This window comes from Phyllobates terribilis, unplaced genomic scaffold (genome assembly GCF_046119375.1).
Source record: "Phyllobates terribilis strain yellow unplaced genomic scaffold, ASM4611937v1 Scaffold_158__1_contigs__length_4374303, whole genome shotgun sequence".
Lineage (NCBI taxonomy): Eukaryota > Metazoa > Chordata > Amphibia > Anura > Dendrobatidae > Phyllobates > Phyllobates terribilis.
In genome coordinates this window covers 2,756,539-2,767,447 of record NW_027362918.1, presented here as the reverse complement: position 1 = coordinate 2,767,447, position 10,909 = coordinate 2,756,539, and positions in this window count along the sequence as shown.

The following is a 10,909-nucleotide window of genomic DNA, read 5'->3' as shown; positions in this document are numbered from 1 at the left end:
GGCGGTGCAATATGCACTTGTTCACTGCGGAGCCCTGTCCCTGGCTGGAAGGGGGGGAACCAAGAGAGGGGGAACCATGTAGTTTGTGTGGATGGAGGAAGAAGTTCAGTAGAGCACAGACTTGGAGTCAGGAGAAAGAGTTGAGTGGAGAGGAGTCTGTGAGAGCTCAGGAGGAGCTCTGCTCAGGAGAGCAAGGAGGAGAGAGAGAGAGAGGAAAGAAGAGAGGAGCAGTGAGGAGGGTTCCAGGAAGACAGAAGGGATCCCAGAGGCACGGCGAGTGCAGAGGCAACCCGTGACCCCGAATTCACGCTGACGTGGAGGGATCAGGCTGCAGAAGGGGACCGGCCCCAAACTAGTTGAGAACAACCACTCTCAGCTAGCCAACCGGAGGCAGCAGCATTTTCAAGGTGTTGCAGCCAAAATCCACAATTACATCGCCGAAAAGGTGGCCGCATAGGGTCCAGGGGACTGAGAGCACGTCGCCCGACAAGACCCGAGGCCACTAGCTTGGGACACTGATTGTGAGGTGCAGGGCAGGAGGGTGAGAGCCAGCGCAGTGAGACGACCGAAAAAGGTACATAGAACGGGGTCCCGTGTAAGTGCTCCTGAGATACCTGAGGGTTTGCTGGACCCCTACCCCGGAGGACACAGGACGATGTTACACACCGGTAACTGTAACCTGGAGTCTTGAACAACTGTGAGTAAAACCTGAAGACCCACTGTGTCCTTGAATAATTGATGCGCCATCAACTGCCCTGCACTACACTGCACCGACAACATCTACCTCATAAAATCACCATCTACACTGCCCTGGAGCTAAGCTCTGCCTGTGGAGAACTGAACCAACTTTGCTGCGTCACCATCGGCTCCAGTGGATCTGCACCGCAGCGGTAGCCCTATATAGCCGCATACCACAGGTGGCGTCACAAAATATTATTCTCCAAAAACTTTATTCCCGTTTTACTTTTCCTTTAATTGACCGCTCTGGGTCGCGGACCGGGTCACCGCCACCATGACATCCCCAGCATCGACCGACCCGGCTACCGAGTACCCCACGGCCCAGGGGGCGCTTCAGATACAACTAAAAATGACAAAAATAAATCCAAGTCCCAATTTGAGATGAGCGGATCGATTTGCAAGACTCCGGTTCATGTTCCAGGGCAGTGGCACCTGGCAGGTAGACGGGAGGCCTGCGGATCTCTTACATCCGGAGTCTCTAGGACAGCCTTTGATTTGTCATGACTGTTATGACATCATCAGTCTGTAAAAAGTTGACTGTAAAAGTTTGAAGTTGTGAAATAGGACCTGCTGTACTATGAATGTTATGTGTTGTATTTAAGTTGATTTTCTCCCCTAGAATTAATGTAATCTTTTCCACTCTGATTCCTGCAGAATTTTAGAGAAAAACCTCCTTATAAATTGGAGTTGTATATACAGTTGACACCAGAAGTTTACATACACTATATAAAAAGACACATATGCATGTTTTTCTCAATATATAACTTGAAATCAGAATAAACCTTTCCCATTTTAGGTCAATTAGGATTACCATAATTTTTAATATTTGCCAAAATGCCAGAATAATGAGAGAGAAAGAATGTTTTAAGGCATTTTTATTACTTACTACAAAGTCAAAAGTTTACATACATTTCATTAGTATTTGGTGCCATTGCCCTTAAACTGAATGACTTGGATCTGACTTCCACAAGCTTCTCACAATAGTTGGTCGGAATTCGGGCCCATTCCTCCTGACAAAACTGGTGTAACTGATCCAGGTTTGTAGGTCGCCTTGCTCACACCTGCGTTTTCAGCTTTGCCCATAAATTTTCAATAGGATTGAGATGAGGGTTCTGTAATGGCCACTTCAAAACATTGACTTTGTTATCCTTAAGCCACTTTGTTAGCATTTTGGCAGTATGTTTCTGTAACATACCTGGCGGCGTCCTTGCATAGTGGTCCATCTCCCACTGTGCAAGAGCGCGCACTTGATCTCCAGTCCAGTCTGCTAGCCTGGCTTCCCTCCATGCTGTTTGCTTGCCTCTGTGTCTGCTGCTTAAGGGCGGCGCCCGATCACTTCCTGTTTCTTGTACCTGCTGCAGGCACACCCCTTGTGTGTTCTCAGCCTATTGCTGTCTGTCATCTGCTATTTAACCCAGCTACTCCAATGAATCCCTGCCTGAGCACTGTGTTTCATTCAGTGTGGTCTTTCACTCTGATTGTGCCAGGTCCCCTTCTGTGTTCTCTTGTCTGCCTATCCTGGAGGCTGTATTTCCAGGCCTGTCTGAACACGCTCCTTGCCTGTTCGTCTCGCCTTCTAGGGGCCGCATACCTAGACCCGCTCCTGTATCTTGTCTGTCCTGTCTGAACACGCTCCTGGCCTGTTCCTCCCACCTTCTAGGGGCTGCATTCCTAGACCCGCTCCTGTATCTTGCTACTGTGTCTGTTCTTGTCTGTATACTCTTCTAGCCTGTTTTCCCGTGTTTCTCTACGTCCGAACCTTTCCTTTTTCTGCACAGTCTGAACTCGTACCTAACTCCTGCTCGTTGTCACTGTACTCCCGGTTGTGAGTTTGTGGTCCACTCGCTACTTCACTGCAAGTACCCTGTGGGTATCTGGTTCTGCCTTTCCCTTCCTGTCTGTTCCGTGTGAACAGAGCCCTGTTCTAGCCTGCTCTGCCTTTGCTCACTGCTCCGGCGGTTCTAGCCTGCTCTGCCTTTGCTCACCGCTCCGGCGGTTCTAGTCTGCTCTGCCTTTGCTCACCGCTCTGGCGGTTCTAGCCTGCTCTGCCTTTGCTCACCGCTCTGGCGGTTCTAGCCTGCTCTGCCTTTGCTCACCGCTCCGGCGGATCTAGCCTGCTCTGCCTTTGCTCACCGCTCCGGCGGTTCTAGCCTGCTCTGCCTTTGCTCACCGCTCCGGCGGTTCTAGCCTGCTCTGCCTTTGCTCACCGCTCTGGCGGTTCTAGCCTGCTCTGCTCTTGCTCACCGCTCCGGCGGTTCTAGCCTGCTCTGCTCTTGCTCGCCGCTCCTGGCGGTTCTAGCCTGCTCTGCTCTTGCTCGCCGCTCCAGACGGCCTTGTCCTGCTCTGCTCTTGCTCCGAGCGGCCTTGTGGGTATCTGGTTCTGCCTTTCCCTTCCTGTCTGTTCCGTGTGAACAGAGCCCTGTTCTAGCCTGCTCTGCCTTTGCTCACTGCTCCGGCGGTTCTAGCCTGCTCTGCCTTTGCTCACCGCTCCGGCGGATCTAGCCTGCTCTGCCTTTGCTCACCGCTCCGGTGGTTCTAGCCTGCTCTGCCTTTGCTCACCGCTCCGGCGGTTCTAGCCTGCTCTGCCTTTGCTCACCGCTCTGGCGGTTCTAGCCTGCTCTGCTCTTGCTCACCGCTCCGGTGGTTCTAGCCTGCTCTGCTCTTGCTCGCCGCTCCTGGCGGTTCTAGCCTGCTCTGCTCTTGCTCGCCGCTCCAGGCGGCCTTGTCCTGCTCTGCTCTTGCTCCGAGCGGCCTTGTCTTGCTCTGCTCTTGCTCGCCGCTCCGGGCGGCCTTGTCTTGCTCTGTTCTTGCTCACCGCTCCAGGCGGCCTCGTCCTGCTCTGCTCTTGCTCACCGCTCCGGGCGGCCTCGTCCTGCTCTGCTCTTGCTCCGGGCGGCCTTGTCCTGCTCTGCTCTTGCTCGCTGCTCAGGGCGGCCTCGTCCTGCTCTGCTCTTGCTCGCCGCTCCGGGCGGCCTCGTCCTGCTCTGCTCTCGCTCGCCGCTTTAGGCGGTCTCGTCCTGCCCTGCTCTCGCTCGCCTCTCTGGGCGGCCTCACTCTGCTGTGTTTGTCCGCCACATCTGTGGTTCTGTTCCTGAGTCCCACTGTGCACTGGGTCCTATCCCGCCTGTGTTCCTACCTGCTAGCGCCTCCCTGTCTGCACTCTAGCCGTGCTTGCCTGTACCCCCCTGCCTGCATACCCGCCTGCCTGCATACCAGTCGTGCCTGCCTATACCCACCAGTCTGTGTGCCAGCCTAACCTGTCTGTTCCTGTATTCCCCTGTGTGGGTCAACAGCTGTGTCCGGGGTCTGTCCTGGAGTAGCACCTGGTCCCTCTGCTCGGTTCCTCCTTGTTGCACTGGCATCGTATGCCGTCGTGCGACCCTGGTCGGATCGGGTGAATACCTAGTTACGCCCCTCCAGGCATTCACTCTCCGGCATGGTCCAGTGGAATCGCACGCACACGCCGCTCAGCCCGGGCGTGTGCATTACAGTTTCAGGTCATTGTCCATTTGGAAGACGCATTTCTTACCAAGCTTTAACTTCCTAGCTGATGTCTTGAGATGTTGCTTCAGTATTGTCACATGATCTTCTTTTCTCATGATGCCATCTATTTTGTGAAGGGCACCAGACCCTCCTGCAGCAAAACAACCCCACAACATGATGATGCCACCCCCGTATTTCACAGTTGGGATGGTATTCTTAGGCTTCCAAGCTTCTCCCTTTTTCCTCCAAACTTAACGATGGTCATTATGCCCAAAAAGTTCAATTTTAGTTTCTTCAGACCACAGGACAAGTTTCCAAAAATTAAGGTCTTTGTTCCTGTGTACATTTACAAATATTAATCTGGTTTCTTTATGTTTCTTTTGGAGTAATGACTTCTTCCTGGCAGCATGGACTTTCAGCCTATGTTGATACAGTACTCGTTTCACTGTGGATATTGACACAATCTTATCAGCTTCTGCCATCATCTTCACAAGGTCTTTTGCTTTTGTCCTTGGATTTATATTCACATGTTGGACCAAAGCACGTTCATGTCTGGGACACAGAACCCATTACCTTCCTGAGCAGTATGAATGCTGGACATTCCCATCTTGTTTGTACTTATGTATAATTGTTTGTACAGATGAGCGAGGCACCTTCAGGTATCTTGAAATTGTACCCAAGGATGAGCCAGACTTGTGAAAGTCCACATTTCTCTTCCTGATATCTTGGCTGATTTCTTTACACTTTCCCATGATGCTACACAAAAAAGAAGTGTGTTTCAGGTGTGCATTAAAATACATTCACATCCAAATTGTTTTTGCTCTTAATCCTGATTATTTATATCTATAACGCCACTGCTTAAAACCGTGGTCAGACGTGATATGATATTACTTCTGTAATAATCGTGACATTTTTTGGAGCATGCCAAATTTTACCCTCCATTTAAAGTCTGCAAGTTATGTGTTGTTCAACATATTCACACTTGGTCGCTGACCAATGCCACATCTATAAGGCCACTGCCTAAAACCATGGTCATCAGACATTATCCGATATTACTGCTGTAATAATCATGACATTTTTTGGAGCATGCCAAATTTTACCCTCCATTTAAAGTCTGCCAGCTGTGTGTTATTCATGCTATTCACACTTGGTCTATGACCAATACCACATCTATAAGGCCACTGCCTAAAACCGTGGTCATCAGACGTCATCTGATATTACTGCAGTAATCATGACATTTTTTGGAGCGTGCCAAATATTACCCTCCATTTAAAGTCTGCCAGTTGTGTGTTGTTCATCCTATTCACACTTGATCGCTGACCAATACCACATCTATAAGGCCACTGCCTAAAACCGTGGTCATCAGACGTCATCTGATATTACTGCAGTAATCATGACATTTTTTGGAGCGTGCCAAATATTACCCTCCATTTAAAGTCTGCCAGTTGTGTGTTGTTCATCCTATTCACACTTGGTCGCTGACCAATACCACATTTATAAGGCCACTGCCTAAAACCGTAGTCATCAGACGTTATCCGATATTACTGAGGAGATAATCGTGACATTTTTTGGAGCAAGCTACATATTACCCTCCATTTAAAGTCTGCCAGTTGTGTGTTGTTCATCCTATTCACACTTGATCGCTGACCAATACCACATCTATAAGGCCATTGCCTAAAATCCTGGTCATCAGACGTGATCCGATATTACTGCAGTTATAATCGTGACATTTTTTGGAGCGGGCCAAAAATTACACTCCATTTAAAATGGGCAAAACGCTTGGCAAGGGACAGTGAAGTGGACGTAATGGTGATGGTGCACGCAAAGGCCTATGCCGTGGGCAAGCTGAAATTATGTCTGCTGAGTGAGCACAACAAGCACCCACATCATGGTCACCCTATCTTCCTGTCCCACTTTGTAGGGGGCAGCGGAACCCCACTCTTAAAGCCAGAGCAGTGTGAAAAGGTTGTTGGTTGGATAGCATATAATGCTTCCAGTCACTTTGCCACCACCACCACCGTCTTTCACACTGTCCAGTCTCAGTAGCCATGAGTATGGACTACATATTCCTCACCCTGATCCTCCTTACTCCCACTATGCCGAGTGCCCAGAGACAACTGATCCCACACTTGAACGCTCAGAAGAGCTGTTTACTTTCCCATTTATAGATTTGGGCCTCTCTCCTGGCCCGTTTCAAGTGGGGCAAGAAGAGATCACATGTAGCTATGCCCAAATATTTGAACAGCCATGGTTACATAAAGGCGACGGTCGAAAAGTGCAATTACTGTCGCAAGAGGTGGATGATGATGATGAGACACAATTGCCAGCGAGTCAGAAGGAGGCCCAGGGTGCATACGGGGAAGACGAGGTGGGACATTAACATGAGGAAAGTTGCCAGTCCAACTGTTAGGTCTTCCAGAGTCTGGCTCTTTTTTAAAAACTGTCCAGTTAACCCAAAAAAAGGCTATTTGCAAAATCTGCCATGCCAGCATCATCAGGGGCAGCAAAACTACCAGCCTGACCACCACCAGCAAGCTCAGGCACATGATAGCAAAGCACCCGACTAGTAATGCCAGAGTCCAGAAACAGTGTCTAAGGGTGACAATACTGCCTGTACCGCTGTTGTGCGTGCACGCCAATCCTCTGTCCATGGTGCAGGCGAAGATGCCTCCTGCCCTGCACCTGTAGTTTGACACTCACAACCACCACCATCAGCAACCACGTGCACATCCTTGTCCCAGGGCTGCATTCATTTGTCCCTGCCCCAGTCCTTTGAACGCAAGTGCAAATATGCAGCCAACCACTCACAGGCCATAGCACTAAACTGCCACATTTCTAAAATGCTTGCACTTTAAATATTGTCTTTTAGGCTCGTGGAGACACAATCTTTCTTCAACCTCATGGTGGCGGCCATCCCTCAGTACTCGGTTTCCAGCTGCCACTATTTCTCCCTGTGTGGTGTCCCTGCCTTACACAAGCACGTGTCCCAGATCATTAGCCGTGCCCTCAACAATGCAGTTACAGGGAAGGTCCACCTAACCACGGACACATGGACAAGTGCTTGTGGCCAGGGACGATACATCTCGCTGATGGCACACTGGGTTAATAGGGGAAGCCGGGACCCAGTCGGACGGAACACATCCTCCTGACGCTAAGGATTGTGGGCCCTGGGTCAATCAGGGTTGCCCCTACATTATAAAGCTCCTGCACCTCCTCCTCCTCTTCAGCCTCCATCTCCGAAATTACCACATCAGTAGGAAGCTGGAAGCACTGCAGTACTGCCTCGGCCAAGTGGCAACAGGCTGTGCTGAAGCTGATATGCTTATGGGACAAACCGCACACCTCTATGGTGTTGTTGACAGCTTTAACAGAGCAGGCAGAACTCTGTCTGTCACCGCTGCACCTACAGCCAGGCATGGTGGTGTGTGACAATGGCCAGAACCTGGTGGTGGCTCTGAAGCTTGGCAACCTCGCACAAGTACCATGCCTTGTCCATGTGCTCAACCTAGTGATTCAGCGGTTTTTCAAAACTTACCCGGATCTGCCGGAGCTGGCTGTCAAAGTACGCCGTCAGTCTGCCCATTTCGGAAAGTCAGCTACAGCTTCCACCACCCTCGCTGTGCTTCAGCAGCGCTTGCAGCTTCCAGCTCATCAACTGGTGTGTGATGTCACCATACAATAGAACTCAACCTTGCATATGTTGGGGAGGATTTGTGAGCAGCAGAGGGCAGTCGTTGAGTACCAGCTTCAATACGCCTGTCGGTATTCAAGTCAGCCTCCACACATAAGAGCTGATGAGTGGGCATAAATGTCTGACATCTGTGCCATCCTCCAAAACTTTGAGGACTCCATCAAGATGGTGAGCGGCGATGACGTCACCATCCTTCTTCTCTGTCTAATGAAACGCTTGTTGCTCACAATTAAAGAGGAGCATTGCAGGCGGAGCATGATATGGAGCAAGGAACTATACAGGTTGATGCTACACAGCCTAGCCTCATCTCATCTCAATGCAGGTTGGGTGATAATGAGGAGAAGGAGGAACAGGAGGAGGAACAGGAGCTGGTTTCATGCGCTACAGATGTTACTACCCACACAACATTCATACCGCCTGGTCAGCGTGGATGGCGTGAGGAGAGGGAGAATGAAGAGGTGGAAAGGTGGAGGATGAGGAGGAGGAAAGCATGGACAGTCGTCCTCTTTGTCAGGAAAGGGAAGTCTTGGCTGTTGGCAGTCTGGCTGTTAGAATCTATGTTGTTTTACTATCGGCCATCTTGTTGTGGTTTGCTGGCTTCTAGTCTTTTCCTCTGGTGCTGGGTGTCTTGGTCACGTGATCTCTTCACTCTTTATTACTTAGCACCTGTCTCCCATTCCATGCTGCACATCAGTGTTGTTACGCTTGTGCTCTGGCTAAGTAGCCTTGTTAAGTTCTTTGTGCTTTGGACAATTGATTGCTTGGGACTTCTTGTTCCACCAGTTTTGTTCCCTTTTATCTTCGTTTCTGCAACTAACTTTTCTGTTAGGAGGTCTCCAGTTTTGCTCCCAGTCCTTAGATCTTTTAGGGACCCCTTTTCCCCTTCCTTCATGTCTTCGTTTGAGTTCAGTGCAGGAGTTTAGGTGCGGCTATTCATAATAGGGCACCCACTCCAGCGTAGGGTTAAGCTGAGTCTCAGTGAAGGGACAGCTTTTCCCTCCTATTCCTTAGTTCTAAGTTGCAGTACATAACAGTATGTCCCGCCCTGTTTAAAAAAAAAAAGTTTTTTTTTTTTTTCTCCTCTCCTCTTCCTGGGTTATCTTCAGTATGTGTACCATCCAGGAGCTTGCTCAATGCTTGAAAGGATTGACTCTGGAGGTTGCCGATCTTCAGCAGTACATGAGTAAATACCCTGCAGAATGCTATGAAGAACTTAAGGTAGGATTACCTGAGTGTTTCTCGGGTAAACAACAGAATTTTTTTTCATTTAAAAACGCTTGTTTGTTGTATTTTCGGCTCAGACCTAAATCTTCTGGGAGTGAACTACAGTGTGTAGGCATTATTATTAGTGATGAGCGAGCACTAAAATGCTTGGGTACTCGTTGCTCGGGTCGAGCACATTGTAATACTCGGGTGCTCGACCCGAGCAACGAGCCCAATGTAAGTCTATGGGAAACTCGAGCATTTTTCAGGCGGCTCCACCCGGCGGTCTGCAGAGGGCCTAAAAATTTCCAAAATCGATGGGAACAGTGCCCAAATGACATGGGAACAGCATGGGGAAGACCCCTGGAAGCATTTCTGACTCCCAAGTCACTGCTGTCAACAACGTTGTCAGAGTATTACGCCACTTTTACGGACTCACAATAAAACATACAAAAACAAAACCAAAATGGTTTTTCCTGGGAAATATATTAAGGAACATCCTTTCCAGGGTAATGACTTGTATATATGGCAAAATAAATAACCAAAACCAAAAATACTCCTCCACACATTGGGCTATGTTCACACGTAGTTTTTGATGCGATTTTGCACTTCTGCATTGCTTTCAGCAAAGACAAATGCATACACTGGGAAATGTCATTTTAACATTTTACAACCTTATCTGGCCATGTGGTGTGTGACACATCATCAGACACATGCATACAGTGCTGAAAAGACATGGGACCAGCATGGGGAAGACCTCTGGAACCATTTCTGACTCCCAGGTCACTGCCTAAAAGTGTGCCCATCATAAGTGATTCTTGGCGCATGCGAAGATGCCTCCCGCCATGCACCTGTCATTGCAGACATCACCGTCCACGTCCTTGTCCCAGTGCAGCATTCAGTTTTCCCTACCCCATTCCTTGGAATGCAAGCGCAAGTATGCAGGCAGCCACCCACCCACAGGCTGCAATACTATACTGCCAAATTTTTGACAGCTGCTTGCACTTGAAATGTGGCCTTTTAGGCTCGTGGAGGCGGAAGCTTTTCATAACCTCATGCCTGCGGCGGCCGGGTGTCCATACTCGGTCCCCAGCCGCCACTGTTTCTCCCGGGGTCGTCTCCGCCTTCCACAAGCATGGGTCCCACAACATTACCAGTGCCCTCCCCAGTGCACTTACTGGGAAGGACCGCCTAACCACAAACACGTGGACAGGTGAATGTGGCCAGGGACGGTATGGAGCCACTCCACAGCTTTTTTTGCTGAGAGTTGTATTTAGCTCGGCGAAAGGTCTGGCATAGAGGGAAACCATATCTATTCTGGGTGTCATTTCTCCGTCACCAGGTTCCGGACATTGACACACACGACCATGCCTGGCTGTATGTTCAGCGGTGAGAGCCACAGATCAGACTGCTGTGTTACAGCTTTCAACAACTCTGCAGCGCTGGGCGGTTTGTCAATTAAGTATTAAGCATGTTATCTTCAGCACAGCCTGTTGCTGCTTGGCCAAGACAGTGCTGCAGTGCTGTCAGCTTGTGACTGATGTGGTCATTTCGGAGATGGAGGAGGAGGTGCATGAGCTGAACAATGTGATTACATTGTTGCTAAATTGGTGACGCTGTTTTTTATACTAAAGAAAGATCCTATTGTTTTGTTTTTTTTTATGTATTTTTTTAAGACAAATGCATTCACCGGGAAATGTCATTTTAACATTTTACAACCTTAGCTGGTAATGTGGTATGTGACACATCATCAGACACTTCCTGTTTTATTTATGATGGAGGGACTCTGAAAGT